We start from the raw sequence: 25,752 nt of genomic DNA on the forward strand, positions 1-25,752 counted from the left end.
GAACGTATGCATCTCACCTGTTCACATGATTCTTTTCCCAGCCATTTTGCCATAAGATCCAACTCCTGGGTTGCTCTGAGCTGGATTCCGTCGATAGCGTTGGTGAATGTGGAGTGCCATGCACAGTAATTTTCAGGTTTATCGTCGAACTGGTATAGTCCTGAAGTGACGAGATCCCGTCGTGTGAAATACCGTGCTACGGGTTTGTCTGCAAGTGGCATGCGGGCTGAGGAAACATGTCTGCAGGTATACGACTGAGGGCGTACATCTGTTATGGAATTTGCTGGTCTGGACTCGGTCTTTGCCTCTCTTCTCCCCAAATCTGGTAAGTTTGGTGTCGAGAAGTACTGGTCATGAGCCCTTTCATTCCTGGATTCATCGCGGAGTTGCAAGGGTAAATTGTCTTCCTCGGATGGATGTGATGCAGTCGGGCCCCTCTGAGCCTCCTCGTGAAGTGGGACGTTATCAAATAAGTAAGGAGAGGAAGAAAGTGTCTTCCAGTTTATTTGAGATTGGACATAGTCGCTTGTGCGTTCCAATCTGATCTTTTCTGAAGTAGATTTTCCGTCAACCGGATCATGCATTTCTTCAGCATCTTCTATTAACCCTGCTTCCACCCTGGCAGCGGCTGCTTCTCGTTCTAGTTTCAGCACTTCTAACTCTGCCTCTACCCTTTTTCTTTCCAACTCGTTTTCGGCTTCTCTGGCAGCCTCTTCCAACTCATTTTCGGCTTCTCTGGCAGCCACTTTCATCTTTACTTCTAATTCTCGTTTGCCAAAGCACGATCGCACATCGGCGAGTTCTGCTTTAGCTCTTGCTTGGGTGGCCTTACTTGATGCCCTACTGCACCTGTCGCAGGATGGCGACGACTTTGGCAACGACTTGATGCTGGACCGAATTGACATCGCTGCACTTGAAACACCTGATAATGCCGCTTTTTCACTGCAACGTTCTCGCTCGGGTGTAACGTAACGCCGAGGTAAACGTCGAGATAAACCAGAATCAATGCAAACGAGACCGCAGTAAGATTAACCATTTACTGTTCACTCTTCACATTAACGTATGTGGTGAAAACTGTTGATAAAACAATACAAGATTGGTACAGTGTTTGTTTCCTTCTAAATATCACATTTACATTGTGAATACTTGCAAAGGTAAAACTACAATAACTACATTACATTAAAGTGCAGCATACAGTCAGAATCTAGCTGCTCCATTGACTGCTTTAAATACACTTCAATACAAACTATCCTGACTCTTTAACTAACGAAAACATAAACCTTATCAACCATCGTTACTTTTAACAGAATCGGTGTTAACATTTTAACTCAACATATCGATTATCTAATGACTTACAGCGTTGCTTTCACTGTGTCTTTGGTGCGTAGAGAAAACTTAACCAGCGCTGTGGCGCCACGTGTGAGCAACCCCCACCCTTGCGTTTATCCCAAACCGGTATTTTCCCACAAGATGCGGCGAACCCGGATGTGACGTCATCGCAGCCGCGATATATTACAGACAAATGAATTTACTTAAACAATCCTAACTTTAACTAAAAAATGCTAACAAATTACTAAGCGAAAATATTATAAACTAAATAACTGCCATAAAGGCAGCACAGGGGGTATTAGAAGTTTGTTTCAAAAATACATTACTTCTATTCCTACAGCTGTTAGTTTTTGGAATAGTCGCTTGGGGAATCTGAGGTGGAGGAGTATTTGGGGCTTATTTAATAAATTTTTATTGAGGAATAAAATTAAAGAAACTTCATTTAAAATTATACATAGATATTATCCAATCAATGTTTATTTGACAAGGTTTAATTCTGTTATTGAAACTAACTGTTCTTTTTGTGGTTTATATCCAGAGTATTTATTTAACCAACACACACAAAATGCTGGTGGAACGCAGCAGGCCAGGCAGCATCTATAGGGAGAAGTGCTGTCGATGTTTCAGCCTGAGACCCTTCGTCAGGACTAACTGAAAGGAAAGATAGTAAGAGATTTGAAAGTAGGAGGGGGAGGGGAAAATGCGAAATGATAGGAGAAGACCGGAGGGGGTGGGGTGAAGCTGAGAGCCAGACAGGTGATTGGCAAAAGTGATACAGAGCTGGAGAAGGGAAAGGATCATGGGACAGGAGGCCTCGGGAGAAAGAAAGGGGGAGAGGAGCACCAGAGGGAGATGGAGAACAGGCAGAGTGATGGGCAGAGAGAGAAAAAAACTAAATATATCAGGGATGGGGTAAGAAGGAGAGGGGCATTAAGGGAAGTTAGAGAAATCATCAAGTTGGAGGCTACCCAGCCGGTATATAAGGTGCTGTTCCTCCAACCTGAGTTTGGATTCATCTTGACAGTAGAGGAGGCCATGGATAGACATATCAGAATGGGAATGGGATGTGGAATTAAAATGTGTGGCCACTGGGAGATCCTGCTTTCTCTGGCGGACCGAGCATAGGTGTTCAGCGAAACGGTCTCCCAGTCTGCATCGGGTCTCACCAATATATAAAAGGCCACACCGGGAGCACCGGACGCAGTATACCACACCAGCCGACTCACAGGTGAAGTTTCGCCTCACCTGGAAGGACTGTCTGGGGCCCTGAATGGTGGTGAGGGAGGAAGTGTAAGGGCAGGTGTAGCACTTGTTCCATTTACAAGGATAAGTGCCAGGAGGGAGATCGGTGGGAAAGGATGGGGAGGATGAATGGACAAGGGAGTCGCATAGAGGATTTATTTCATCTGTTTTGGGATTGTGGATATGTTTAAACATTTTGGGTTGATGTTTGTCAATTTATAGATCAATATATTATTGTGGATTTTACTTTTTGTTTTGAATATGTCTTATTTGGGTTTACTAATAATACCAAATCTCATAGGGATAATTTCTTTATCATAAACCTTTTGTTAATTTACAGCAAATTTTATATCCATAAATGCAAATACAGCAATAAGAAACCTTCATTTATATTTTTTATGTCAGACTTCAAGCTATACGTTAATACTCTGAAAACTTCCCATAACCAGAAAGCTGTAAGGATTGTACAAATCTGTCAACTTTCGGGTTCTCTCTGTAAATGTTTCTGTTTTGTGACTGCTTTTAGATAGAGTTCCTTCTGTCCAACAGTATTTAGAGTGGATTTTCTTGTTCATTTGTATATTTAAAGTTAATAGTTATATATTTGTTGCTGCTTATGTGTGATTCCTTGGCTTTGTTAGCATATGTTTAGTGTTTCTGTTTTTGTTTGTGTTCAATAAAAATTAAAAAAAGATTGAAAGAGTGCAGAGAAAATCTACAAGTATTTTACTAGGACTTGAGGACCAGAGTTACAGAGAAAGGTTAGGTCTGATTTCTCGAGAATGTAGAAGATTAAGGGGAGATTTGATAGAGGTATACAAAATTATGAAGGGTATAGATAGGGTAAATGCAAGCAGGCTTTTACCTCTGAGGTTGGATGAGACTTGAACTAAAGGTCATGGGTTAAGGGTGAAATAGGAATATGAGGGGAATTTCTTCACACGGAGGGTGGTGAGAGTGTGAAATGAGCTGCCAGGGCAAGTGGTGTATGTGGGATTGGTCTCAACATTTAAGAAAAATTTGGATAGGTACATGGACGAGAGGGTATGGAGGTCTAAGATCTGGTCAAGTGGACTAGACTGATTGATGTTTCAGCACAGAGTAGATGGGCCAAAGGGCCTATTTCTGTGCTGTACTGTTCTATGACTCTAAACATCAACTGTACCTAATCTTTACAAGCAGGGACAAAATGAGGACAAAAGACCAACTTGAATGCTAAGTGATCAAAATGGTTGCATTGTTGCTAAGCTCTATTGATCAGGGCTTTGCTATTTTGTTCGAGAACCAAATGGCTGAAGGAAAGTAGCTATTATTGAATTCTGTACCTCCTGTCTAATGGTAGCTACAAAAAGCTCGTATCAGAATCAGAATCGCATTTATTATCACCGACATATGACGTGAAATTTGTTGTTTTGTGGCAGCAGCATGGTTCAATGTATAAAAATTACTGTAAGTCACATCCTGAGAAATGTACAAAGATCAATAAGTAATGTACAACGAGAACAGAAAGTGAGGTGGTGTTCAGGGACCGTTCAGAAATCTGACGATGGAGTGGAAAAAGTGGTTCCTGAAACGTTGAGGGTGTATTTTCAGGCTCCTTTACCTCCTCCCCCAGACGGTAGTGAGGAGAAAAGGACATCCACGTTATTAGGAGTCCTTAATGATTAATGCTGCCTTTTTGAGACATCACCTTCTGAAGATTTCCTGGATGGTGGGTAAGCCAGTGGCTACAATGGGGCTGGCTGAGTTTGTAGCTTTTTCTGATCCTGTGCAGTGGCCCCTCCGTACCAGACGGTGATACACCCATTAGAATACACTCCTCAGTACAACTGTAGAAATATGCCCAAGTTTTTGGTCATGTACCAAATCGCCTCAAACTCTGAATGAAAAATAGCCATTTCAGAAATGTAGATGGCTAGGAATTTGAAACTGTTCACCCATTCCATTTCTTAGCCCTCAGTAAGGTTGGCAATTGTTCTCCTGACTTCCTCTTCCTGAAGTCCACAATTTGTTTCTTACTCTTACTGATGTTGTTGTGAAACCACTCACTCTACTGATCTATGTCACTCCTATACGTGACCACGTTACTATCTGACATTCTCAAACTACAGCTGTGTCATCGCCATTTGGGCTGTGCCTAACCACACAGTCATGGGTGTAGAGAAAGTAGAGACGTGGACTAAGCACGCATCCTTGAAGTGTGCTTGTGTTGATTGTCGGTGATATTATTACCAATCCAGACTGACTGTAATCTCCTGATAAGGAATTTAAGGATCCAGTTGCAGAGGGAGGTACAGAAGCTTAGCCTGTGCAGCTTGTTGATTAGTACTGAGGGTATGACGGTGTTGAATGCTGAGCTGTAATCAATAAACAGATGTAGGTATTGCTATTGTCAAGATAGTCCAAGGTTGGGTGAAGGACCAGTGAGCTTACCTCCGCTGTAGACTTATCCTGGTAAGAGGCAAGCTGCAGTGCGTTCAGGACTGCGCTTAGGTAGGAGTTAATTCTCATCACAGTCCATGTGAATGCTACTGGGTTCACCCTGCTCCTCTTGGGCACTGGTATGATTGATAGCCTTTTGAAGCCGGTGGGAATCCCCAGATGCAGCAGTGAGAGATTGAAGATGTCCTTGAATACTCCAGCCAGTTGGTTGGCAAAAATTTTCAGTGCAAGGGTTCACCCTCTTGAAAAGTGTTCTGATGCCAGTCTCTGAGACAGATATCACAGGGTTGCCAGATGCTGCAGGGGTTTGCACAAGCGTAATTTTATTCTCCCTTTCAAAGTGTGCATCAAATGGATTGAGCTTATCTGGGGGTGAAGCGTCACAGTAATTTTTATGCTAGATCTTGCTTTGTGGGAAGTAACAGTCTATAACCCTGCCAGAGCTGGTGTGCATCCAATTCTGTCCCTTCATCCAGAATTGCTTTTTTGTTCTTCAGTTAGCCTTTGATATGTTGTACCTGGACTTCTTACGGAATGCTGTGGATCTCCCGAGTCATCTGCGGCTTCTGACTTGGTTATGGTCGGTACGTTCTCAAAGGCACACACTCATCCACACAGCTCGTGGTGAAGTCAATGACAACTGTGGCGTATCCATTCAGATCTGAAGATCCGAACAATCCCGGATTATTGTCCAGTCCACCAATTCAAAGCAATACTGCAAGTGCTCCTCCACCTCCCTTGACCACGTGGTGCTGCAGTGCTCAGTCTCTGCCTGTATGCTGGGAGTAGAAGCACAATCAGCTGATTGGACATGCCATAGTGCACAGAATTCATCCTTGATGGTGCTGGAACAGTGGTCAAGCGTGTTGGCTCCTCTGGATATGTTGGTGGGTCAGAGACTTCAAGCTGAAGTCTGCTCAGTGATTGGAAGGGCATCAGAGCGTGCTGTCTCGTGACTGTGCTCAGCCCCTCCAGTGCCTGCCTGATACTGGCCAGAGGTGGAATGTACATGGCTACCAGCATGATGGTGAACAACTCCCTTGACAGATAAAATGGACAACCATCAACTTCCAGTTTGGTGGAACCGGATAGAGAGAACCACCACTTCTGAGCATCAAACACTTCCATCTCTGCCTTTACCTGACACCATTGTCCAGTCAATGCAACAGGAGGTGAAGCCCTTGGGCTGAAGAGCTGTGCCCGGAGTGAGAGGTGGGCCATGACTCTGTAAAGTGAAGTATGAGGGCAGTCCCTGTTGTCCCGCTGGTATTGCTGTGTTACTGTCAGGTCTTCAACTTTATTTTTCAAAAACTGTAAATTAGCCAGGAGAGATGGTAGGGAGTAAGGGCCTATGTGATCCAGTGGTGGGATCTTTGATGATGGATATCTGAGCAAGCACCTCTTGTAGATACTGCCAACGGTGGGGAGGGATGTGCCCATGATATATTGGGCAGAGTCCATTACTTTCCACAGTTCCTTACATTCCTGCATATTCAAATTGCTGAACCAGACCATGACTCAACCGGTTAGGATATGAAGCACCTTTTCTCTAGAAATGGTTAGCCCTCGCTAACAGCCACTGGACTCCGCGGCAAGAAACCCACCTGTCTTGGGCTTTGTACGTCACGGGTATATATGACTTCAGTCCTGCCCAACCCGTGAGGCTGAGATGTCTCAAAACCTGGTTTGTGTGATTGACTGACTCTGGCAATCACCTGTCAGCAAGAAATAACAGATCCTGCACTGCACACAATTATAACCAAGTATATTAACCAAACAGTTATTAGAGGTAAGAAAGAAAAAACCAAAAGGGCCCATTATACTTCAACAGTCACATGTGCATGATGGAAGCCAGTGTTTTAGATGTAAACACTGCACTTTCTGAATGTTGCTCGGAATTCATCTCAAACAAACGGGCTCTCCACGGGAGTATCGGTCCTTCTTCCTTGAAGCCATTCACCTGCACAAAGCACCCTGTGCAACAGGGACGGCATCCTTAGACATCTTCCCTCCTGCCTTCTCCCAGCTCCCGCCAACAAAGACCTCAACCCACACCAGCGTCTGTTACAAAAAAAAACTCTCTCTGCCCAGCGTTCTCTAGGACTTTCTCCCAATTCCACTATCCTGATTGGCTGACAATGCATGCTGAAGTTGAACAGCAAAGCCCCTTATCCCAGCAAAAATAAAACAATCATGCTAACAGAACAGACTGCTCTTACAGAACTGCTAAAATGAAATACTTTCAGCATAGCAGTAAAATCTGAACCAGGGTGTTACAGATACTTTCAAAAGGACATCTGTGGAAGTTTGTTAGAGTGTTCAGTGACAAATCGAAACTTCTTAACCTCCGAAGTGTGTATAGGGAGTAGAGTAAGTGGCTGAAAATGCAGCCTTGTGGGATACTGATGTTGAAGAGAATCACGAAGGAGATGTTGTCACTTATCCTTACTGATTCCGGTCTACTGGTCAGGAAATTAAGAATCCATTTGCAACAGGGTTCTAGGTCTGAGAGTGTATGTTTGTTTGCAGTTATGTTGCTAAGATGGGGCTATTTAGTAAGAGTGTGAAATGAGTATTGTTATCCAGATATGCTCAAGATGAGTGTAAGGCCAGGGAGATAGCACCCACCCGGTGGTAACTGAATTGTAGTTGTCGAGGTCAGCAGGAGCTGATATCTGCCATGACCAGTCCCTTGAAGATTTCACGCTGGTGGATGTCAAGGCCTCTGGCCGGCATTCGTAATGGCACATTACTTTGTTTCTCTTTGGCACTGGGTTGCTAGCGGTCTTCCTAGTGCAGCTGGGAAGCTCAGACTGGAATAGGGAAAGGTTGTGAATAACCCATCAGCTGATCCACATGGCCAGGGGCTGCACCTCAGCCAATGATCGGACACATGCAGTGGTGATACTGGTATGGGCCCATAAAAGGATGTCAAGGCAATTGACAGCTTTTCACACACTGTAAACTCAGCCTCAGGACTACTTCTGCCAATCTGATGTGTTGCCTCATTATAGGAAGGATGTGGAAACTTTAGAGATTTGCCAGAACGCTCCCTGAATTACAGAACTTGCTTTATGAGGAAAGGTTGAGTAAGCCGGGGCTTTTCTGTTTGGAGTGATGAAGGATGAAAGGTAACTTAAGAGAGTTGATAGGATTATGAGAGGCATAGAGGACAGCCAGCACTATTTTCCCAGGTGGCAATGGGCAATAACAGAGGACATCCATTTAAGGAGCAGAGGATATTTTAGGGCAGATGTTAGAGAAAGTTTTTGCTTTATACAGAGAGTGTGGGTGCTGGAAATTCACAGCTTTTCTCAGCAGCCTTCAATCATTGTGAGCTCTCACTTGTAGGAGAGGTGGCGTAAGTTTTAAAAACAGCTCAGGGCTTTTTTGAGAGTTTTTGGCAGCCTTTAATCATTGTGAGTACTTGCTTGAGGGGGAGGTGGTGTGAGGATTAAAAAATTAATGAGGCCTTTATGAGACTTTCTGGCAGTCTTCAATCACAGGGATTTATTTGGCACGTGGCAAAGGCTAATAAAAAGAAGTAAAGTGTAAGTGAAGTGGCAATTGAGGGAGTGGTCACTGTTGGAGTGGGAGAGTGTTAAAGTGCTCAGGCTTTGGCTCATCAGGCTAAGCATCTTAAATCATTTGGAATTATTCACAGTATTCGATTGCAGAAATTGGGCTTCAGAAGTTATAGCCAAACTTGGTGGGAAGAGATTGCATAAATGACCCAGGTGAGCGTAAAACTCAAAGGTTTCACGGAGAAGGCACAGGAAAGAACAGATAAGCTTTTTTTTGTTGTCTGTAAACCCTTATTCTAGGCAGGATGTAGGTAAGGTGGTGATTTCAGGAGACGTAACAGTCTACCTGATGACTGTGCCCGACTTCAGCTCCTGACTGACCAGGCCTTGGCCTGGAGCCGGAGCTGGAGCTGGAGCTGGATGTATTCAGAGTCATCCATGAGGCTGAAAACCTCACAGATGAAACTTTTACTGAGCTGGTCAAACCCAGACTACAAGCTTTGGATAGCAGATGTGTGACCAGCAGGAGAAGTTAGTGGAGTAAGCAGTCAGTGCAGGTTCCCTCAGCCACAAGTATAGCTCTTTGGATACTGCTGCTGGGATGGGTGTGGATATCCTATCCGAGCCCAGCAGTAATGGCCAGATCAGTGACACTCTGGCCAGCTCTGAGGCTCAGCAGGAAAGGGTAAAGTCAGGAAGTGCAATAGTGATAGGAGACTCGACAGTTAGGGGAAAGCACAGGAGATTCTGTGGCTGCCAAGATAATGTGTTGCCTCCCAGATCATCAGGGGCAGGATTTCACTGAGCAGTTACAGAATATTCTCAAGGGGGAGTCTGAGAAGCCAGAGATCATGGTGAATATTGGCACCAATGACATAGAAGGGCATAGGGAAAGAAGTCCAGGAGAATGCAGTGAGAATAAAGAGTTAGGAAAGAGGCTGAAGGTAGTAATCTCTGGATTACTCCTGCACCACGGGCTAGTTGGCGTAGGAATAGGATGATACTACAGATGAACGAGTGGCTGATGAACTGGTGCAGGGAGGGTTTCAGATACGTGGACCATTGGAAACTCTTTTGGGGCAGGAGTGACGTGTACAAGAGGGACGGGTTGTATCTAAACTGGAGGAGAAGCAATATCCTGGCCGGGAGGTTCACTAGTGCTACTCAGGAGGGTTTAAACTACCGTAGATTCCGGACTACAGAGCGCACCTGATTAAAAGCCGCTGGCTCTAATTTTAGAAATAAAATCAATTTTTTAATTGTAAAGGCCGCACCGGATTTTAGGCCGCACCGCTACTTTTAAATATACATACGTATCGGTAACACAAATTACGTTGCATATACTTTTTTACTGAACAGCACGAACAACATTCCAATATCTCCTAGCGACTGGTAAAAATATATATACTGCGAGCCTTTAACTTAAAAGCAGCGTTTTCGCTCGGGTCTGACGCGCTCGGGTCTTGCTTTTCTTCGAGTATTTTCCATGTTGATGAGGGTGAGTACAAATGACTGATTTACAATAATTTAATTGTGAAAGTGCGCTTGATTTATCGTACAATTTCATTGGACCTCTGTGAACTACTCATCAATTTTATTGGTCTACTGTTACGAGGCCAAAATGTTTACGAGGCGGCATGAAAAAAAACCATGTATTAGCCGCTCCGGATTAAAGGCCGCAGAGTTCAAAGCTGTTCAAAATGTGGGGAAAAAGTAGCGGCTTATAATCCGGAATCTACGGTAGTTTGGTAGAGGGATGGGACTAGGGATTGGTTGAGCACTAGGTCAGAAATCAGAAAGATGCATTTACTCTGATGGGATGGAGAGGGAGGTAGATGCTAAAGCTAATAAAAACAGACAAGAGAAAAGTAATAGCTGGATAGTGTGTATTTTAATGCTTGGTGTATTATGGGTAAAGGTGATGAATTTAGAGCATGGATCAGGATATCTGCTATGTTTTGTAACTCCAAAACATAGAAACCTAATCGAAATAAAAACCAAGGGAGTCCGGAATAATGCATCTAACATGGTGTTTACTTTATGCAAGTGGTACATGTAACACGAGGTGGTGTGATGATGTATGCAATTGACATATAACCTGTAATGAATTATTTAAATGAACAAGAATGCTTAATCAAACAATATATTTACAATGTTACTCAAATATTAATGAAATATTAAATACGCAACAACATGGAACTATGATGTTGTGGCCATTACAGAGACCTCATTGAGGGAGGGACTAGAAAGATGCTTAATGTCCCCTGGTTTTGAAGCTTTAGAAAAGACAGAGAGGGAAGTAAAGGAGGGGTGGATGTTGCACTACTAAGCAGGGGCAATATCACAGCTGCATTTAGAGGGAACTTATTGGAGAGCTCGTCCTCTGAGTCTATCTATATGGGTAGAATTCAAAGACTAGAAGGGTGCATTTACATTGATGGGATGGCACTACAGACCTCCAGATAGCCACGGGTACATTGAGGAACAGGTATCAGGCAGATTCAGGGTTCTTGTCATGGAGGATTTCAACTTCTGTAATAAACTGGGACATTCTTAGTTCAAGAGGTTTAGACGGCACAGAATTTGCTAGGTGCATCCAAAAGGGTTTCTTAAATCATTATGTAGATAGTCCAACACGAGGAAGAGCTGTCTTATGGGCCTGACCAGGTGACCAACCTTTCAGTAAGTGAGCAGTTAAGGAACTGTGACCACAACTCATTAAGTTTTAAGATAGCTATAGATAAGGATAAGTAGTAGACTGTTGCAGGGCAAATTGTGTCTTACTAACTTGATTGAGATTTTTGAGGAGGTGACAAGGATGATTGTGGAGGTAGAGCTGTGGATGTTGTCTGATTTTATTTTATTAATGTGTTTAACAAGGTCCCTCCTGGGAGGCTCATCCAGAAGATTAACCTTTATGGGATCCATGGTGAATTGGCCATTAGGATTCAGAATTGGCTTGCATATAGAAGATATTTATTCTAATGGGTGGTCTTTGTTTAATGATGCTCTGTAGGGATCTGTGCTGGGACCTGTGCTGTTTGTGATGTATTGTATGTAAATAATCTGGATGAAAATGGAAATGGGTGGGTTAGTAATTTTATAGATACCAAGAGTGGTGAAGTTGTGGATAGTGTGTAAGATTGGCAAAGAACACAATAGGATATTGATCATTTGCAGATATGGGCAAAGGAATGGTAGATGGAGTTTAACCCTGCCAAATGTGAAGCATTACACCTTGGTCATTCAAATGTAGAGAGACCCTTACCAGTGTTGAAGAGCAGAGGTATCTTGGGGTCTAAGTTCATAGCTCCCTTAAAGTGGTTTCACAGGTGATAGAGTGGTTAAGAAGGTATTAGTTGAGGCATTGAGTTCAAAAGTCAGAAAGTTATGTTGCAGCTTTATAAAACTCTCATTAGGCCACATCTGGAGTATTGCAATCACTTCTGGTCACCCCATTATAGGAAGGATTTTGAGGCTTTGGAGGGGGTGCAAAAATGGTTTACCAGCATGCTGCCTAGATTAGAGGCCACATGCTATAACAAGAGATTGGACAAACTCAGGTTGTTTTATCTGGTGCAGCAGAGGCTGAGGGGAGATCTGATAGAGATTTATAAGATTCTGAAAGGCATAGATAGAGTGGACGCACAGTATCTTTTTCTCAGGGTTGAAATGTATAATCCCATGCATTCAAGGTGAGAGGGAGCAAGTTCAAAGGAGATGTGAGAGGCAAGCTTTTTTCACACAGAGTGGTGGGTGCCTGGTATAGTGATACCAGTGTTGACGAGCAGAGGTCATCATCTCTCTCCCTAGCATGGATAAAACAGTGACTGATTGCAGGAGGCAAAGAGTGGGAATAAAGGAAGCCTTTTCTGGTTGGCTGCCGGTGACTGGTGGTGCTCCACAGGGGTCGGTGTTGGGACCGATTCTTTTTACATTATATGTCAATGATTTGGCTGGCAGAATTGATGTGTTTTTTGCAAAGTTCACAGATGATATGAAGGTAGGTGAAGGGGCAGGTAGTTTTGAGGAAGTAGGGAGGCTTCATAAGGACTTAGACAGATTGGGACAATGAGCAAATAAATGGCAGGTGGAATACAGTGTCAGGAAATGTAAGGTCATGCACTTTAGTAGAAGAAATGAAAGGGTTGAACATTTTCTAAATGGAGAGAAAGTTCAACAACCCAAGGTGCAAAGGGACTTGAGAGTCCTTGTGCAGGATTCCCTGAAGGTTAATTTGCAGGTTGAGTCTGTGGTAAGGAGGGCAAATGCAATGTTAGCATTCATTTCAAGAGGACTAGAATTTAAAAACAAGGGTGCAATAAAGCACTGATGAGGCCTCATGGAGAATTGTGAGCAGTTTTATACCCCTTATCTTAGTAAGGATGTGTTGAAACTGGTGAAGGTTCAAAGGAGATTCACAGAAATGATTCCAGGATTGAATGGCTTGTCATATGAAGAGCATTTGATGGCTCTGGGCCTGTATTCACTAGAGTTCAGCAGAACGAGGGGTGACCTCATTGAAACTTATCGAATGGTGGAAGGCCTTGACAGAGTTGATGTAGAGGTGATGTTCTATGGTGGGAGAATCTAAGGCCAGAGGACACAGACTCAGAATAGAGGGGTGTCCTTTTAGAATGGAGGTGAGGAGGAATTTCTTTAGCCAGAGAATGGGGAATCTGTGGAATTTGTTGCCATAGCCAGCTGTGGAGGCCAAGTCATCGGGTATATTTACGGCAGAGGTTGATAAATTGGGGAAAAAGTGGATCAGCCATGATAGAATGTCAGAGCAGACATGATGGACAAAATGGCCTAATGCTGTTCCTTGATTTTATAGTCTTATAGCTAATTATAATGCTATTTGGTATGAACTTGGGAGCATAAATTGGGAACAGATGTTTTCAGGGACATGTACCGTGTACAATGTGGAGGTTGCTAGGGAAACACTTGCATTATGTTCTGCATTGGTTTGCTCCACTGAGGCAGAAAAGGGATGGTAGGGTGAAGGAGTTTTAATTGCACAAGGAAGCTCAAAAAATCAAACTATTTTTATTTTCCAGCATTTTAATGAACTTGTTTTAAAGGTACATATGCTTTAGTTAGCAAGGAAGTAATAGTGGTAACTAGTAAGTTAATTAATAACATTAAAATCATTTATTTTTAGTAAGTGGATTATTAATCAATAATGACTGGAAACTCTGTTTAAAATGTCTATTGTCATCAGATTACTATGCTGAATCATATTAAAGAACAAATTTAAAAACAAAATTTAATAATAATCTGGTATTGGAGTTTCAATATAGATTTGATATTCAACCATAAATATAAACAGAAATACAAGGGGAAAAGCTTCTTAACACTAAAACTGTTGGTGCAGTTTGTGCCTGAACTGATGACTGTACATATGGCAAAAACAAATAAGACCTACAAACATGTTCATATCTGCCTCCAACACAACCTCTGGCAGCACATTCCAGACACCTACTATTCTTTGCATAAAAAATGCCTGGCACATGACCTTTGAACTCATCCCCAATCCTACATGGTTCCTTATTTTTTGACCCTGGGAATAGATTCTGTCTGCCTACTCTATGCTTCTCATAATTTTATAAACTTCGATCAGGTTTTGCCTCAGCCTAACCCATTCTAGAAGAAACAAACCAAGTTTGTCTAACCTCTCCTTAGATCTCTTTCCTTTTTTGAGGAATTTACCAGGAAAGTAGATGAGAGCAATGCAGTGAATGTTGTCTACATGGACATTAGTAAGGCATCTGACAGTCCCACATGGAAGGCTGGTCAGGAAAGTTCAATCGTTCAGCATTCAGGATGAGGTAGTAAATTGGATTAGAGATTGGCTTTATGGGAGAAGCCAAGTGGTAGAAGATGGTTGGCTAGGTAGTAAATTGGATTAGAGATTGGCTTTATGGGAGAAGCCAAGTGGTAGAAGATGGTTGGCTCTCTGACTGGAGGCTTGTGACTAGTGGTGTGCAGCAGGGATTGTTGCTGGGTCCTTTGTTTCTTGACATCTATATCAATGTGGTTAACTGGATCAACAAATTTGCGGATGACACTAAGATTGGGCGTATAGTGAACAGCAAGGAAGACTACCATGTCTTGCAGAGGGATCTGCATCAGTTGGAAAAATGAGCTGAAAAATGGCAAATGGAAATTAATGCAGACAAGTGCAAGATTTTGCACTTTGGTTGGACCAACCAGGGTAGGTCTTACACAGTGAATGGCAGGGCACTAAGAAGTGTGGTAGAACAAAGGGATCTGGGAATACAGGTACATAAATCATTGAAAGTGGAATCACATGTAGATAGGATTGTAAAGAAAGCTTTTGGCATGTTGGTCTTCATTAATCAATGTATTGAGTACAGAAGATGGGATGTTATGTTGAAGTTGTGTAAGATGTTGGTGAACCTAATTTGGAGTATTGTGTGCAATTTTGGTCACCTACCTTCAAGAAAGATGTAAACAAGGTTGAAAGAGTGAAGAGAAAATTTTCAAGGATGTTGTCAGGTCTGGAGGACCTGAGTTAAAAGGGAAGATTGAATAGGCTAGGAACTTCATTCTATAGAACATAGAAGATAGAGAGGAGATTTGATAGAGGTATTCAAAATTATGAGGGGTATAGATAGGGTAAGTGCAAGTAGGCTTTTTCCACTGAGGTTGGATGGGACTACAACCAGAGGTTATGGGTTATGAAAAGTTTAAGGGAAACGCGAGGATAAAATTCTTCACTCAGAGGGCCGTGAGAGTGTGGAATAGGCTTCCAGCACAAATGGCGCATGCAAGCTCGATTTCAATGTTTAAGAGAAGTTTGGCCAGGTGTATGGATGGTAGGGGTATTGAGGGATATGGTACCAGAGCAGGTCAATGGGTGTAGGCAGCATGGACTAGTTGGGTCAAAGGGCCTATGTGCTATACTTCTCTTTAACTCTATTACCACATGCACTCAAACCCAGGCAGCATCTTGGTAAACCTCTCCTACACCCTTTCCAAAGCCTCTGCATCTTTCCCGTAATGGGACACCCAGAATTGAAAGTAATACTCCAGCTGCCACTTAGCTTGTACTTTTGAAGCTGCAACATAACTTTCCTGACTCTTGAAGTCAGTGCCTTGTCTAATAAAGGAAAACCTTCTTTACAATCTTATCAAAGTTCCAAGTTCAAACTTCAAAGTAAATTTATTATCATAGTACAAATATCTCTCCATGTACTAACTTGACCCTGTCAATGTGGACCTTGTTGGTCTTCTCCAACCCCACCACCACCTTCCATGGTTTCACGCATCTCCTTACCATGGAGGACCTTGGGTATTTACAGGAAAATGAAGAGAACTTATGAAAAACTATAAATAACAAAGACAGATAAACACCCCCAAAGCAAAAAAGAAGACAAATTGAGTAAATAATAAACAAAATAGAAACAAACAATTCAGTCATTGAAGATTAGTCCCAAGGTTGTGGAGTCAGTTCAGCCTAGAAGTGTGTGAAGTTATCACACTGGTTCAGGAGCCTGATGGTTGTAGAGTCTTTTTCCCCCGTTCCAAGATGTGAAACGGGCCATCATAAGGGGGCTGAAGAGGTAGAGTGTAGGTCAATAGGTACCCAAGAGTGCTGTTCGCCATGATGGGAGGAGGGAATAGGTGGGAAGGAATTGAATTTACCGAGGAGTGTGGAATGCTGCTGAGAAGCCGACTTGTCGGTTGTGGCATCAAGAATAAAATCACTTTGCACTCACAATAGCTGCTTGTATACAAATTCAGCCATGGACGACTGCAGGTCCACTTTTAGAGTTGTTCTGAGCCCCAGCAGAACAAACAGGAGGCGATCACGCTAACTCTCATCCATCAGGGAAGCCCTCTGAGCAGCTTTTAAGAAGCGGTGAAGCTGCTCACGTAGGCCTTTGGACTGTGGGTGATACACCGTGGTGTGATGTAGCATAATGCAGAGATGGGCCAGAGATCTGATATAAGTTGGGGACTGTGGTCAGAGGAAATATCAGATGGGTGCCAAACCAAACAACCCAGGTGATGATGAACACTTGAGCCACAATTGCGGACGTCATTGTTGCTAGAGGGACGACCTCTGGCCACCTGGTGGTACGGTCCACCATTGTAAGGAGATGTGTGAAACCACGGAAGGTGGTGGCATGGGGGGGAGGGGAAGAAGACCAACAAAGTCCACATTGACCTGGTCAAATGGTCACTCAGGGACATCAAAAGGTCTCAATGGCACCTGGACATGTTGTTTAATTTTTGCCCACTGACACTCCACACAGGCGGCAGTCCAGTCACACATGTCGTTCCTAAGGCCATGCCACACAAACTTTATTGCAAACAGTTTCTGTGAGGATTTCCTGAGGCCATGAATTGAGTTAAAAACAGTCCACCTCCAGTTTGCAGTCACTATGGGGTGTGGGTGACCAGTTGATATATCACACAGGAGAGAAACCGCAGCTTCCCTGAACTTAATGTCAGCCAACCACAGACCTGTGACTGCTGTTCAGTAAGCCTGGACCTCTGGGTCAGTAACTTGGTCAGCTGACATGCTGGCATAGTCAACCCCTATGTGTGTGGCCTCAACTGCTGGCCGTGAGAGGCAATCAGCCACAAAATTATTCTTCCCCTTGATATGTTGTGTATCAGTTGTGAACTTGGATATGTAGGCCAGGTGGTGTTGCTGCCATTCAGACCAAGGGTCTGATATTTTGGCCATGGTGTGCACAAGGGGTTTGTGGCCAATGAACACTGTGCAATGGCAACCCTCTAGAAGAAAATGAAAATGGCGGAGAGCCAGATAGAGATCGAGAATCACGGTCAAACGTGCTGTGCTTCCCATTGGAGGGACGGAGCTGCTGGCTGAGGAAGGTGAGCAGCTGTCACACGCCTCTGACCAGCTGTTCATGCACAGCACCCACAGCATAGTCTGAGGCGGCAGTAGTAATGTATATTGGTATGTCGCGGAGCTGGTGCGCCAGTAGGGTCCCATTAGAAAGATCTTGTTTGGTATCTTCAAATGCCCTGGTCACGTCCGCTGACCAGTGAAGCATGTGGTTAGCAGTATTGTCTTTAAACACACTATACAGGGGGAGCATAAGCTCAGCAGCTCCCGGCATGAAGCGGTGATAGAAATTCACCATGACGAAAAACTTCTGTGGTTTTTTAGTAGTGTGGGGTGGTGGGAAATCCATAATAGTGGTTACGTTTGATGGGAGGGATTTTGCACCTTCTGCAGAGATGTGATGGCTGAGAAAATCAATGGCTGACAACTCAAACCGGTATTTAGCTGGATTGATAATAAACCTAGGTTGGCTTCAGGGCTCGAAATGTGTGCAGAGATGAGACGTGTTCGGATTTGGATGCCCTGGCAACAAGTATGTCATCCAGGTAAACAAAAAGAAAATTTAAGTCTTTTAATACAAAGTCCATCAAAACTTCTACATATGTAGAATGAGAGCATTCTGACTGGTTACATCACTGTCTGGAATTGTGGGGGGGTGGCTACTGAACGGAGCTACAGGAGGTTGTAAAATCAGTCAGCTCCATCATGGGTATTAGCTGCCGTAGTATCCAAGACATCAAGGAACGATGCCTCAGACCCATTATTAAGGATCCCCATCATCGAAGACATGCCCTCTCCTCATTGTTACCGTCCATCAGGAAGGAGGTACAGAAGCCTGCAGGCACACACTCAACAATTCAGGAACAGCTTCTTCCTCTCTGCCATCCCATTTTTAAATAGACATTGAACCCATGAACACTACCTCACTACTTTTAAAAATGTTTATTTTTGCGCTACTTATTTTAATTTAACTATTTAATATACATAAATATACTTACTACAACTCAACTTTTTTCTATATTCATTATGTATTGCATTGTACTGCTGTTACTAAGTTAACACATTTCACAACATTTACTGGTGATATTAAACCTGATTCTGATTCTGATCCACTGTTGGAAAGTGTGTGCTGCATTTCTCAGCCCAAATGGTCTGCACAGAAACTAAAATAAGACAAATAGAGCCATTTTAGGAATGTCCCTGTGGTGAACTACATATACCTGTCTGGACTGCTCCTGTGGCTCCTCCCACAGACCCCTGTATAAAGGCGATTGAGGCCTGAGCCCGGCCTCATTTCTCCAGGATGTAGTGTTGTTCATTCTTCCAGTCAATTAAAGCCGATATCTCGCTTCTTACGTCTCAGAGTGAGTTATTGATGGTGCATCAGTCCCCAAGAATACAGGCACCTGATATTAACTCCTAACTAGATTGACTTTGGGAAAAATTAACTTCCTGACTAAACACTCCAAAAAGTCTAGAACATGTGGGACTGGGTAACTTAATGAGGTGGTGACTTCATTAAAGTGTCAGTAATCATCACATGGGCAGCAACCGTCATTGAACTTGGGGACCATATAGAGGGGTGAAGCCCAGGGACTATTTGACTGGCGTACAATGCCAAGTCTCTCCATGTTGGCAAACTTGGCTTTCATGGTTGCCAGCTCTTCTGGGTCCAGTCTATGTGCGTGTGCATGGACTGGTGGGCCAGTTGTGGGAATGTGGCACTCGACTCCATGTTTTGTGACTGTAGTGGAGAATGTGGGTTTGGTGATGTTTGGGAATTTGTCCAGCAGTCAAGTAAACACACATGAGGTGGTGTAGGCGTTTGACAGAGTCCTCATGGGGAACTTACTGAGGGAGCAGGGTAATGACCCAAAGTCATTGACATCCATAAACTGGCAGTTCTCAAGATCAACTAATAGTCCTTAGGCACTCAGGAAATCTGCTCCGACCAGAGGTCTAGCCACCTTAGCGAGGACTGAAGCAGAGCGACACCTGTGTCCTGCAAATCTGGATCTTGCTGCTGCTGGTGGCCTCCAGTGAGGTTTCGTTGCTCTTTGCCTTCTCATTAATAAACGATGCTGGCAGCACCCTCGCTTGAGCACCCGTGACACACAGGAAGCGTTGCCCTGAAAGTGTGTCCGTAGTGAATAGTAGATGACCCAGGCAGCTGGAACCCATGGTGTCCTGATATGCTGATGCACCTGAGGCTGCAAGACAGTTGACGCTTCTTAGCGTTTGTACCAAAGCGAGGGTGGTAAAACATAGGCCCAACATTGTCTGTTTCACAGTGACTCTGGGAGCCTTGCTGCCCAGGTTTACTGAGGTTGGGAAAGGAGCTGGAACGATGCACCGCTGCCTGTCTGAGTGTAGACTATCAGCCATTTTAGCAGCTCCCTACAGGCCTTCACGGGGGGCATTGCTGAGGGCTCAGCGAACTGGATCAGGCATTTGCTGCATGAAGAGTTCTTTAAAAACAAAACAAAGATGGTGATTTCCCAGGATAGACATCATGTGGTCCATTAGCTCCGATAGCTTAGCATCACCGAGGCTGACAAGGAGAGCAACTGCTTGGCGCACTCAGACTCTGATAGTCCAAAAGTCTGTAAAAGGAGACTTTTCAGCGATTGTTATTTATTGTGTTCAGAGGGGGTGTTCAAGCAGACTCACCACTCTCACAGCCGTGGAGTTTCTGAGCGATGCTCCAACATAGAGATATTTGGTGTTGTTGGCGTCGATTTCTCACAACTCAAATCAGGCCTTAGCTTGCACAAACCAAGTAATGGCATTTTGCCCCCAAGACTTCAGCAGTTTCAAAGTGACTGCATAATGTGTACAGTTCTGGTCACCAAATTATAGGAAAGATGTTAACAAAATAGAGAGAGTACAGAGGAGATTTACTGGAATGTTACCTGGGTTTCAGCACTTAAGTTATAGAGAAAGGTTGAACAAGTTAGGTCTTTATTCTTTGGAGTGTAGAAGGTTGAGGGGGGACTTGATAGAGGTATTTAAAATTATGAGGGGGATAGATAGAGTTGACGTGGATAGGCTTTTTCCATTGAGAGTAGTGGAGGTTCAAACAAGAGGACATGAGTTGAGAAGTTAGGGGGCAAAAGTTTAAGGGTAACACGAGGGGGAGCTTCTTTACTCAGAGAGTGGTAGCTGTGTGGAACGAGCTTCCAGTAGAAGTGGTAGAGGCAGGTTCGATATTGTCATTTAAAAAAAAATTGGATAGGTATATGGACAGGAAAGGAATGGAGGGTTATGGGCTGAGTGCAGGTCGGTGGGACCAGGTGAGAGTAAGTGTTCGGCATGGACTAGAAGGGCTGAATGGCCTGTTTCCGTGCTGTAATTGTTATATGGTTATATAACTCTGGAATTGTTCTAGAGCATTGCAGTCACCAATATAGGCTTTGGCAAATAAAAATGGTGGAAGCGTTTTGTGTTTAAGAAAAACAGTAACAACTCATTTATTGTATTCCAGATACTGAACACAAAGCAAAGTAAAAGTTCTTTACGTAGTTACATCATCACGCCAGACCAGCCTCTGAAAGTGAACCCCGACCCAACGTTGGTGTACATTTCCACCAATTACACCACCCTACACTACGATTATAATGGATGCTGCTTTCTTACGGCAGGACTCCGTGTGTGCTCAATGATGGGGAGGATGGACTGGGCTGTATTCACCACTTTTTTGTAGACTTTTCCGTTGTTTGCCAAGGTGCAGCGAGACAGGATACTCTCCAGTGTCATCTATAGAAGATTGCCGAAGTTTTGAAAGACATCCCAAATCTACATGGATTTATAAGAATGTAGAGGTACTATGATGCCTTTTCTGTGATGGCTCTCACTCAAATGCTGTTCCCAGGATAGATCCTCAAGGAATTTAAAGTTACTGACCCTCTCCAATCAAACTGCGGTTACTTCGTGGAATGATGGATTTTGGCCCCTTTCTACACCAATGCTGATAAGGGTTCTGCTATTAACTGTATAGTTTCTCTTTGAACCTGATCTCCCCAAGTGCAGCTCCTCACACTGGTACAGATTGAATTCCATCTGCCACTTCTCCAGCCATCTCTCTGGGTGACCCATATCCCATTGTGTCCTTTAGTAACCTACCCTATCTTCAACACCGCCAGTCTTTGTATCTTCCACAAATTTACTAACCCATTCATCCAGGACATTTATATACAGCAGATTCCAGTTAATTGGGACACATTGGGACCAGTACATAGTTAAAAGGTTAAAATAGTTAAAATGGTATAAAAACAAACTATCATTTAACTGAGCAATTATCTAGTTAAATGAAACACAGGACAAATTAGGACATTGCTAATGCTACAGGTGGTTTTCCGTGGTATCCCACGATGACAGGGGGAGTTTTTAAAGTGGAAATGCTGTTGCACTCTCTCGCCCTCGGAAGTCTGGGTCCGGGTCCGGGCCTAGTGGTATGAGTAGACGTCACATCTAGGGTCTTCCCTGGTTACAATGGATGACCATGGATTCTTTTGTGCCTCATCTTGCCCTTCAGTCTCCGCTGAGCATTGCAGAACCGCCTTCTTGAGCCATTGGATCTCACTGTAGATCTCATCTGCTCAGTCCACCGGAGCTGACTTTGCATGCTATCTCACTGCGATCTCAGACCTGCCGGCTACCCTCACCTGGTTTAGGCCTCCTGTCCGAGGTGTGGCCGTTATCACATGCAAACAGCTACTTGGAGCCACAGTGAGTGCTGGGTGTCCAGTGGAGACCAGAGACAATCAAGATGATTGTCAATACCCTCATATTCCTCGTAATTCTAACTTGTTGAAGTAATGAAATCATTTCATTTACACTCCCAGCCGTGGCTGGCATCTCCAAGCCTGAATGCTTGAAACCACAATGAGCAAAACAATTCTGAATTGTGTTAATGCTTATTTCTCACCAACTATCAGTGACAAAAATCACTGCTTTTTGAACACAAACAGAACTGGCGCTATTTAAAAACTGTTCACTCTAAGTATGGTATGGTGTCTAATGGCCTTTGACGTGCATGTGACTGACACTAGTTAGAAAATGTTTGCCGTTTCCTGCACTAATTAAGAAGCAAGTTGTCCCAAATAAACAGAGGGAATTCCGGCTATTTTCTCCATTTTTTTAATTCTCTATGAGTTGTCTCAATCAGCAGCTGTCCCGATTAATCCACTTATTCAGCAGAGAACCCAGTACAGGTCCTTGCAGAATAGCACTCGTCCTCCAGTCTGACTAAGTCCTAACTACTGTCTTCTATGGGCAAGCCTTTCTACATCCAGACAGCTAGGTCACTGTGGATCCCATGCATATTAATGATAAGCCCATTACCAGGTCCTTGAAAGTGAGTCCATTGGTTCTGGTGCAAACATGAGGAAATCTGCAGATTCTGGAAATTAATTAGGCCTGACAAAGGGTCTCGGCCCGAAACGTTGACTGTAATTCTCCCTATAGATGCTGCCTGGCCTGCTGCGTTCCACCAGCATTTTGTGTGTGTTGTCCATTGGTTCTGGGAACACTCCAACGATGGGGCAAGTGAAGTTATCCCCATTTGTTCAAGAACCTGAACCAATAGTGGGGAGGGCTTTACCCATGATGTGATCCACTACCTTTTGTGGGATTTTCCACTCAAGGGCATTGGTGTTTCCATACCAGGTACTCTCTACTACACATCCTTTGAAGTGTCAAAGTTTTAGATGTCATTCCAAATCTTTGCAAACCCCTAAGGAATTAAAGATGCTGCCATGCTTTCTTCGTAACTGAACTTGCCTGCTGGGCCCAGGACAGATCCTCCAAAGTAATAACACCTAATACTCTCAACCTCTGATCCTCCAGTGAAGACTGGCACAGGCACCCCTGGCTTCCTTCTCCAGAAGCCTTCAATCAGTTCCTTGGTCTTGCTGATGTTGAGTGGGAGGGTGAGAGGTTGTTGTTATGACACTACTTAGCCAAATTTTCAATCTTCCTCCTGTGTGTTGATTCATCACCACCTTTGATTCAGCCTAAGACAGTGGTATCAGTGATTCCATGTTCTACTTCATGAGGATTTAATATTTTTCAAGGATATTTCCATTACACTGACCATGTTTAATTACATTCTTAGATAGTGACACGCTATCAGCTGTCCAATAATGCTCAGGGTTTATCTTCTTCTTAGGCCCCTGTTGAACAGGGTCGACCATGGATGTTGTGTCCTAGCTGTCTATATAATGTACTAGCATGGGCAGTACAATATGGAGATCAAGCTGTTCCCATGTAGCAAGCTCCCTGTCTCCACACAACTGACAAACCCAAATGAATGGCAGAAACAGATACAGTTTTGTATCAACAACATCGCAGGAGTTGCCATTCAGCATTTAACTCAAGGGTCTCCAGCTCTGGATTTTTCCCTCAGGGTTAACTCCTGAAGCCTTCCCCATGAGTGGGTATAGTCGCAAGACAGCAGAGGTTTGAGATCAGAGTTTTTTTCTCCTAGATAATTAATGCCTTTTCAGCCACCACGCCAATTCCCCCTCCCCACACCAATGACACGTGGATTGGCCTAAATTGATAGCCAGTGAGCTGAATCATGTGGGCATTAAAGTTCAGACAAACCGACGGTTTTTCTGGGTCAACAATACTTTACTTTATTGTCATCAAACAATTGACACTAGAGCGTACAATCATCACAGCAATATTTGATTCTGCGCTTCGCGCTCCCTGGAGTACAAATCGAAGCAAATATAATAAAAATTTAAATTATAAAACATAATTAGACAATAGAAAAGGGAAAGTAAGGTAGTGCAAGTCAGGTCTGGATATTTGGAAGTTACGGCCCAGATCCGGGTCAGGATTCGTTCAGCAGTCTTATCACAGTTGGAAAAAAGCTGTTCCCAAATCTGGCCGTATGAATCTTCAAGCTCCTGAACCTTCTCCCGGAGGGAAGAGGGACAAAAAGTGTTTTGGCTGGGTGGGTCATGTCCTTGATTATCCTGGCAGCACTGCTCCGACAGCGTGCGATGTAAAGTGATTCCAATAGGTTGGTTCAGTGCCATGTTTATTGTTGATGGCGGTTAAGAAATCTTTAGACTGAGGCAAAACTTATCTAACAAATCATTGGGTTAGGAGGAAGACAGTTACACACTGCACTTACACAGTTCTGGGTTTTGTATTGTTCGGAGTCCCATACAGAGAGGACTTTAACCAAGAAAGACGAATGCAACACTGGAGATGTAGCATTATGCAACTCTAGATGTCATTTGCAGTGATGTTTTGAGAGTCATGGACATTGCACAAGTCGTGGAGAGTTTCTGAGTGAGTCTGCATCTGGTATCCTAGTCCTGAAGAGTTAGTGAACAAGCGGAGGGACAAGGTACATAAGGCATGCGTAATAGGGTTTAAAATCCTGGATAACTATGACATGGAAAGTTCTGGAGGAAAAAGATGTGAGAAACATTTTATAAATGATTTGGAATAACGTTGCATATCAAACAGTGTTGCTAATGGAAGTTATTTAATTGAAATTTTTATTGGTTGGTTTTGAATTGGTTGGAGAAGATACCTGTTGAAGAATGAAGTCTATTGTGCCGTTGAATTGTGAACTATGGTGTTTCTCATTATCTCCTACGGGAACTGTGGAACAGTTGGTGTAAGACATTTCCACATAATCCACTGCAGTAGGTTTAAAATGGTGTGTGCCTAGTGTAGGGGAACAGATAGTGCAGTTCTTATATTTCCTGATGGTGGAGATCAGGGATTGGGAGTGCCTGTTGGAGTAGCTTAAGTGAGAACTTACAGGTGTGGAGAGGGCGCTGAGGAGATTTACCGGGATGCTGCTTGGACTAGAGACCATGTCTCATGAGAAAAGATTGAGTTTTGGAGGATGAGAGGCAACGTGATGAAGGTGTACATGTATAAGATTATGAAAGACCTTGATAGAGTGGAGAGCCAGCACTTTTTCCCTAGGATGGCGATGACCACCATCCATTCAAGGTGAGTAGAGGGAAGTTTAGGGGAGATGACGGAGGTAGATTTTTTACAGAGAGTGATAGGCACTTGGAATGCATTGCCTGGGATTGTGGTAGAGGCTGCTACGACAGGGACATGCAAGAGAAAGGATGTGAGAAAAATGGAGGGTTATGGGCTGTGTAAGAGGGAAGAAACCTGTGGCGCATTGGATGGTTAGAGGCGGCACATTGCACCCCAATGATAATAATAAAAAAGTAAGCCTGCTCATGTAAAAAGTATTAACCAAAAACTGATTTGTAGAAAAAAAAATCTATAACAGGAATTCAAGTAGCTTAGAGCCAGAAATGGATTTTACTGAGAATAAATCTAAAACTTAGCAATTATCTTTAGCGATTTTTATTCTTTCGT

The sequence above is a fragment of the Hemitrygon akajei genome, chromosome 6 (assembly GCF_048418815.1).
Source record: "Hemitrygon akajei chromosome 6, sHemAka1.3, whole genome shotgun sequence".
Lineage (NCBI taxonomy): Eukaryota > Metazoa > Chordata > Chondrichthyes > Myliobatiformes > Dasyatidae > Hemitrygon > Hemitrygon akajei.